This window comes from Arachis hypogaea, chromosome 9 (assembly GCF_003086295.3).
Source record: "Arachis hypogaea cultivar Tifrunner chromosome 9, arahy.Tifrunner.gnm2.J5K5, whole genome shotgun sequence".
Lineage (NCBI taxonomy): Eukaryota > Viridiplantae > Streptophyta > Magnoliopsida > Fabales > Fabaceae > Arachis > Arachis hypogaea.
The window spans coordinates 83,119,307-83,125,306 of record NC_092044.1 but is presented as its reverse complement, the minus strand read 5'-3'; the positions used below and the strand labels follow the sequence as shown (position 1 = coordinate 83,125,306).

Below are 6,000 nucleotides of genomic sequence, written 5' to 3'. Positions count from 1 at the left end.
AATTACAATTAATTGATTGATAGAAATTATAATAAATTGTATGATATTTAAATAATTAACCAAATCAATTAGTTGATATAATTAATTTATTATAATAAATTAAATTTAATGAGTTAAAAAAAATAAATCAAAAAACACCATTAGAAACATGCCACGACAGCAGTATCATTAAGTGCAGAAATTTAATTTTTATATAATAGAATAGATATTTACAGGTTATTATATTAAACACATACTAAAAAAACACACTAAACAAAATAAACGCATCAATGGTAAAATATAACCTAAAAAATTACTTAAACTCAAAAAGAACATGTGATTAATTACAATAAATCTATATATGAGAAGTAAAAGTAAAATAAACAATTAAAAATAATGTAAAAACAGCAATTAAAAAAAGTAAAAGAAGATAGAAAAGATAATGTGTGAAGTAGATAAAAAATGTATTGTAATAGAAGATTAATATAATTAATTAATACAAAGGATGAAAGAAAAAAATCAAAATATGATCTTATTAAAAAAATTTCAAAAAAATATTTTAAAGAAGAACCTATTAATCAACTTTTATAAAAATATTACAAAAAAATTTAAGTTATCTTTAATAAAATAATAATACCCTTAAGAATTATTAATTAAAATAAATAAAAAAATTAATATAAAACAAAAATTAAAAATTAAAAATATTTTACCTGAAGTACAAAATAGAAAGAGAAAAGGGTATATAAAATAATAAGATAATAAATTGAATTAATTGAGTTTATTTATTTTATTGTTTTATATATTATTTATTAAATAATTTAATATTTATCTCAGTCAAATTAAATAATAAATTAGTTATAATTAATTTGATTTAATGAATCAAACAAAATTTAAAATAATTTGATATTTACTCTAATTAAATTAAATATTTGAAGTTATGATTAATGTAATTTAATGAATCAAATAAAATATTAAATGATGAAATATTTATTCTAATCAAATCAAATTACATAATTGATTAGTTATAATTAATACAATTGAATGAATCAAACACATTAAATTAAAAAATAATTTAGTTAATATAACACTCGAGTTTTTAAAATAACTTTAAATTTAAAAATAAAATTTAATTTAATTATGACTTATTCTATTATTTTAAATTATCTATCAGAAACTATATTGATAGTTACCGTCTAAATTAATTTTTATTATTATTATTATTATTATTATTATTATTATTATTATTATTATTATATCATCATCATCGTTTAAAAAAAAAGGAAAAGAAAGTGGCCGAAGCCATTTAGAGAAAAAGAAAGGAAATGAAACATAGCTTTTATATATATATATATATATATATATATATATATATATATAGCCACCAAATCATCATTTATTATATTCATTACCATAGTTCCATATATATATAACCGTGAGCCTTTAAGGGAAACAAAGAAAAGAGATTGAAACGTGGCTCATATGCATACATCTACACATATAACAATGACAACTCACCATCCTCACTAATCAAAATATCTACCTATCTCCTTTCATTAATTCATTATTGCCACGGACAGGGAGAAGAAAGAAAGGCCGAGAGAGAGACCGTGGGTGAGAGAGGAAACCATGACTCCCTTTGATCTTTCATCTTTCGGTTTCGATTTCTTGAGATTTGTAATTTCAATAAAAAATTTAATCCGATAAAAGTGTTTGTATCTTTCTTCTCTACATGTTGGTGTTATTTTTGTTCGGTGGAAGTCGACGGTGACGTAACTCTCCTGTCCCTTGAGTTCGGCTAACTGGAGTTCTAGGAAGCACAGACGATTTCTAACGCTTTCTCCTTCAGCAGCTCGATCAGAAAGCTTCTCCGGAGCTTCTGCTGTTTTGATTTCGTACGGAGGTAGGAGATTTTATTTTGAAATTAACTGTTTTTAAGCTATAAATGCCATGGAAGTCTAGTGGGTATTTGTAAATAATTTATGATTGTTTGAAGTGACTGAATTTGATGAGTATGTATTAAATTTCCTGATTGAAAGAGGTTGAAAAGGGTTCAGTTGAGACCCGAAAAAGGGTGGCTAACCCCGAGTTTTAGGGGAAGTGCTGCCGAAATTTTATAAAAATCTGAGGTTTTATTTGAAAAGTTATTTTAAAAGATTTGGTTTTGGAAAATTAAGTTATTTATTTAGTTGAGAAAAGATGTATTCTATTTTTAAACTAGATTTATTAAAAAAACATAATGTTTTAAATCCAATTTTGTAAGGAAAGATTTTGTTCTAAGTGTTGTTTTGAGTTTGTTTTTTTAAGAAAAGGAATCTCTGCCACAGGAGAGTAGAGAACAAAGATTAAAAAAATATATTAATTAATGAAGCGTCTACCACAGGAGAGCAGATGTGACATTGTTTGGGCCTTAGTGCCAAATGTAAAGTGGGGATGCCCACACACTGAGAACTATTTTCCAGATGTACGCTTATTGATATGGAAAGTCACACTGATGCAGTCTAGCCGTACGACTTATAAGCACACTGATGCATCTGGAAAGCCATATCTGGGACTTGTGCCCGGGTAATGTCGGGAGCGGGTAGGCAACCGACACATGAGCTCATGGCCTGCGTTAGGGATAGACATGCATCATGTTGTTTGCACATTTGCATTTGATTGCGCTTGCTTGTTTTATTACTTTGTGATTGTATTGTTTGTCTTGTTGTGACTTGCTTGTACATTGAATCGAATCTCTTGCTTGCACTATTTGTTTGTGAGTATATTAAAGTGATTACGAGTTGACATTTGATTGAGGATTAACTATGTGGCTGAGAGACAGAAAATGTGACTAGTTTTATATTTAAAATTTGTTTTGAGTTTAGAAATTTAAAGAAAAGTAATTATTTATCTAAAGTAGAAATAAAATTATTTCCAAAGGGTTAACAAAATAGTTTTACTAAGTAAGTTAATTATTTGTATTAAATTCATTACTTTGACGGCATTCCCACACCCTACTGAGAACGTGTGGTTTGTTCTCATCCCAAAATCTTCCACCCTTTCAGTGACACAGGTTCGAAGATTCAGTTAGAAGATGCAGACCACTAGTAGATTTACTTGTGATTCCTGTTATTTTTATAGAGTTCCCTCGCCCTTGTTGATTTAAGTTTATTTTATCCAGAGGGATAGGTATTGTATTTGAGTTTTATATTGAATTCATTTGTATAGCATTTATTATTATTAATAATTGTGTGATTTGAATTACTACAAATAATTTTCTGGTATTTTCTTATAAACTGAAACGCGATATCGACCTAAAGGCTCAATATTAAATAGTAAATAAGGAAAACAGGATAGTAACTCCTTACTTTTGGTACAATCATGACGTGCTAAAGGTTAGGGTGTTACATTATGGTATCAGAGCAGTTTGTTCCTATTAGAGTCTTGGGAATGGACTGATTATGCTTCACTGCATACTCTGAGTGTCTGTCATGCAATAGGACTTGTCCTAATGATAAGAGTTTGAGTTTTGAGATGCATGACTGTCTGTTGATTAATGCTGTTAGCTTACCATTGCATACCTCATGGTAATAAGTCTGGCCAACTTAATACTAGTGATTTATGTATATGAGAGTACTAACGGGTTATCATAGACGCAATAGAAGTTATAAGTAACGTAAATTACGGGGTTTGGGAACGTTAGAAGTTAAGTTTAGGGGTTAGCTCCGTCTCAACGTATAATCCTTATTTGTGTTAATGTGAATCTCTTCCTTGGTGGTTTGCCGTAAGACTTTTTGTTTCAAACTTCTTTCATCAGATATGGTTTCCTTCACATTTGCAAACTGAACATGCCACACTTCTCTATTTCTTTTCTTCGATATTTTTGAAAATGGAGTTGATATGAATCTTTTCCGTCTTATATCAATTTTTGAGGGCGAAAATTTTTGTAAGGTGGGTAGGATATAACACCCGAGTTTTTAAAATAGCTTTGAATTTCAAAATAAAATTTAATTTAATTATGACTTATTCTATTATTTTAAATTATCTATCAGAAACTATATTGATAGTTACCGTCTAAATTAATTTTTATTATTATTATTATTATTATTATAATTATTATTATTATATCATCATCATCATCGTTTAAAAAAAAGGAAAAGAAAGTGGCCGAAGCCATTTAGAGAAAAAGAAAGGAAATGAAACACAGCTTATATGTATATATACATCTGTTCAAGTAAGGTCGTACATCTATATCCTTGAGTTCTAAGGAGACAGGAACCAAAGTCTGGTGGATGAACTATGACTTTGCGATCAGAGCGTGATTAACAGTTCCGTGGTGCATGCCATATGAACGGTGGAGGATCGTTCCCGCTACTACCTTGTAGTCGAGATGGTCGCACGGTGTTCTGACAGACCCAATCTTTTAAAGAGAGATTTTGTTCTAAGTGTTGTTTTGAGTTTGTTTTTTTTTTAAGAAAAGTAATCTCTGCCACAGGAGAGCAGAGAACAAAGATTAAAAGAATATATTAATTAATGAAGCGTTTAGCACAGGAGAGCAGATGTGACATTGTTTGGGCCTTAGTGCCAAATGTAAAGTGGGGACGCCCACACACTGAGAACTATTTTCCAGATGTACGCTTATTGATTTGGAAAGTCACACTGATGCGGCCTAGTCGTACGACTTATAAGCACACTGATGCATCTATAAAGCCATATCTGGGACTTGTGCCCGGGTAATGTCGGGAGCGGGTAGGCAACCGACACATGAGCTCATGGCTGCGTTAGGGATAGACATGCATCATGTTGTTTGCACATTTGCATTTGATTGCGCTTGCTTGTTTAATTACTTTGTGATTGTATTGTTTGTCTTGTTGTGACTTGCTTGTACATTGAATCGAATCTCTTGCTTGCACTATTTGTTTGTGAGTATATTAAAGTGATTACGAGTTGACATTTGACTGAGGATTAACTATGTGGCCGAGAGACAAAAAATGTGACTAGTTTTATATTTAAAATTTGTTTTGAGTTTAGAAATTTAAAGAAAAGTAATTATTTATCTAAAGTAGAAATAAAAGTATTTCCAAAGGGTTAACAAAATAGTTTTACTAAGTAAGTTAATTATTTGCATTAAATTCATTACTTTTACGACATTCCCATTCCCTACTGAGAACGTGTGGTTTGTTCTCACCCCAAAATCTTCCACCCTTTTAGTGACACAGGTTCGAAGATTCAGTTAGAAGATGCAGACGACTAGTCGATTTACTTGTGATTCCTGTTATTTTTATATAGTTCCCTCGCCCTTGTTGCTTTAAGTTTTATTTTATCCAGAGGGATAGGTATTGTATTTGAGTTTTATATTGAATTCATTTGTATAGCATTTATTATTATTAATAATTGTGTGATTTGAATTACTACAAATAATTTTCTGGTAATTTCTTATAAACTGAAACGCGATATCGACCTAAAGGCTCAATATTAAATAGTAAATAAGGAGAACAGGTTAGTAACTCCTTACTTTTGGTACGATCATGACGTGATAAAGGTTAGGGTGTTACATGATGGTATCAGAGCAGTTCGTTCCTATTAGAGCCTTGGGAATGGACTGATTATGCTTCACTGCATACTCTGAGTGTATGTCATGCAATAGGACTTGTCCTAATGATAATAGTTTGAGTTTTGAGATGCATGACTGTCTGTTGATTAATGCTGTTAGCTTACCATTGCATACCTCATGGTAATAAGTCTGGCCAACTTAATACTAGTGATTTATGTATATGAGAGTACTAACGGGTTATCATAGACGCAATAGAAGTAATAAGTAACGTAAATTACGGGGTTTGGGAACGTTAGAAGTTAAGTTTAGGGGTTAGCTCCGTCTCAACGTATAATCCTTATTTGTGTTAATCTGAATCTCTTCCTTGGTTGTTTGCCGTAAGACTTTTTGTTTCAAACTTCTTTCATTAGACATTATTTCCTTCACATTTGCAAACTGAACATGCCACACTTCTCTATTTCTTTTCTTCGATATTTTTGAAAATGGAGTTG

General features: G+C 30.3%; 1 pseudogene; it reads left to right on the top strand.

Moving 5' to 3' along the window:
* The first annotated feature begins 4,177 nt into the window (after positions 1–4,177).
* LOC112713755 (small nucleolar RNA U3) lies at positions 4,178–4,371 on the top strand (annotated as a pseudogene).
* The last annotated feature ends 1,629 nt before the right edge of the window (positions 4,372–6,000 follow it).